The sequence below is a fragment of the Cottoperca gobio genome, chromosome 20, assembly GCF_900634415.1.
Source record: "Cottoperca gobio chromosome 20, fCotGob3.1, whole genome shotgun sequence".
Taxonomy (NCBI): domain Eukaryota; kingdom Metazoa; phylum Chordata; class Actinopteri; order Perciformes; family Bovichtidae; genus Cottoperca; species Cottoperca gobio.
In genome coordinates, this window is record NC_041374.1 from 6,785,391 (window position 1) to 6,787,847 (window position 2,457).

Consider the following 2,457-nt stretch of genomic DNA (forward strand, 5'->3'; position numbering starts at 1 on the left):
CCCCATTGTATATAATTTAAAGGACCAGTCTGTAGGATTAAGGTGGATTTATTAGCAGAAATGGAATGAAATATTCATAGCTATGTTTTCATTAGTGTATAATCACCTGAAATTACTCGTTGTGTTTTCGTTAGCATTGGGAGCGGGGGTCCTCTTCCATGGGAATCGATCGGTTATGCACCGCCATGTTTCTGCAGTAGCCCAGGACGGTCAAACCAAACACTATCTCTAACTAGAGAGGGCCGTCCGTATTTTAACATCACCTAAAGGCCACCGTAGATTCTCCGACACACTTGTAAAGGGAGGGTTGAGCGAAGGGATATTCAGTTGGTTGCAATCTGCAAGCTCACCGCTAGATGCCACTAATCCTACACACTGGTCCTTTAAGATAAAGTGCTATGAAAGTGTAATTTTACCTAAATGTCTCACTTTTTATGCTATTGATATTTTAACTTTGCATGGCTGCTAGGTGCTTTGCTTATACAAGTTTTTAAGCCCTTGACCTACATCTAAAAAGAAATGAATTGAATGAAGTGACTGTAAAATGTGTAGTTGGACTGACCCTTTTAATAGCGGCTGCTGTGTGTACAGAGTCGAGGTGTGTTAAGGTGCTTTAGAAAGCTTGGAATGTTTTGTTTCCAGTGATACACAATATTTTTGCCGAGATCTTTTGAACTCAACTTGCACCCCAACTTTAACGCAGCCTATTCACTCAATTCAATCCCCCCGTGATACAAAAAGAAAACGCTAGAAAAAGTTGAACCTGGCTCAACTGAAGCACACACTACAGGTAGAATACATTGTAATGGGAACAGGTCATTCTTACTGTAGAAAGAAGATAAAATAGATGTTCCTATAACTTTCCACGGTAAAATATTCTCTCATAGTATTATAAATCTTTGTATAGTGTGTGTATTGTGCTTTTAAAGACATGGATCTTTTATTAATAATAATAATAATAATAATAATAATAATAATAATGATAAATTGAATTTATATAGCGCTTTTCGAGACCTCCAAGCCACTTTACAATAGTAGGAGAGGTAGGGTGGAGGGTTTGGGACGAGAGAATAAAAAGAGAAAAAGAAAGAATAACACGGTTAACAGGGGGTGAGCAAATGACAGTTGAGAAAAGGTGCCTCTTGACGCGGGACTGAAACATAGTGAGGGACGGAGAGTCATGGATATCTTGGGGGAGGGAGTTCCAGAGGCCTGGGTGCTGCACTGGAGAAGGCTCTGTCTCCAAAGCTGCACAGGTTGGATTTGGGGGTGGAGAGGAGACCAGCTGAGGTGGATCTGAGGGACCGAGGGGGTTGGTAGGGAGAGATGAGGTCAGTGAGATAGGAGGGGGCTAGGTGGTGGAGGGCTTTGAAAGTGAGGCCAGGAATTTGTAGTTTGATTGATTTGATTCGGAGGGAGACAGGTAGCCAGATTTGGTGTATGTGAGGATTCGGGCAGCAGAGATCTGGACCAGTTGGAGTCTGTTGCTGGAACTTGCAGTGATGCCATATAGTAGTGAGTTACACAAATCAAGGCGGGAGGAAATGAAGGTGTGAATCAGTCTTTCAGCTGCTGGGCGGGTGAGAGAAGGTCTAATTTTTGCAATATTGTGGAGGTGGTAAAAGGAAGTTTTAACAATATGGTGGATATGGGGCTCAAGGGAGAGGGTGGGGTCGAAGATCACGCCAAGGTTGCGTGCCTGAGGGGAGGGCGAAACAGTGGGTGCCGTCAATGGTTAGTGTCAGGCTGGAGGTTTTGCTGAGTGTGGATTTGGAGCTGAATGAGGAGGAGTTCAGTTTTGTTGCTGTTAAGTTTGAGGAAGTTGTGTTGCATCCAGTTTTATATGGCTGTGAGACATGATTCTATGTGGCAGAGAGGTGGGTTATGGGGGGATTTGGTGCTGAGGTAGATCTGTGTGTCGTCAGGCATAGCAGTGGAAGTCCACGTTGAAAGTGGCGGAGTATCTGACCGAGGGGGAGGATGGTACTGGGGGAGGGGGAGTTCTGTGATCTAGAAGTTCTGATAGCTAACAGCAAGGCCACCACAATCATCTGGTGTTGTATTTGGAACACCGTACCGTAGTAATTGAATACCCGAATATAAATACTTCACCCAAACTCTAAAAGTATACCCTGACCAACTGCACAGATGTGCAGCGAGACATAAATGTTTTGCCTGTGTGTGTGTGTGTGTGTGTTTGCACCCCACAGCTCATTTCCTTCATTCACGGCTGTCACTTGTTATATTCTACTCTAACACTCCAAGTGATGTTTCTCACCGAGTCGAGGGCTGTTCTGTAGAACGGTTATCTGCTTCCCTCCACGTAAACAATGCCTGATAATTCATGGATTAATCAACACGTGGAGGAAACTGAGAATGAAAGAAACACTTTCACTGAGCTCCGACACTGACACACACTCTGGGTGAAGTTAATAGAAAAAGATTGAGACAGTCAAA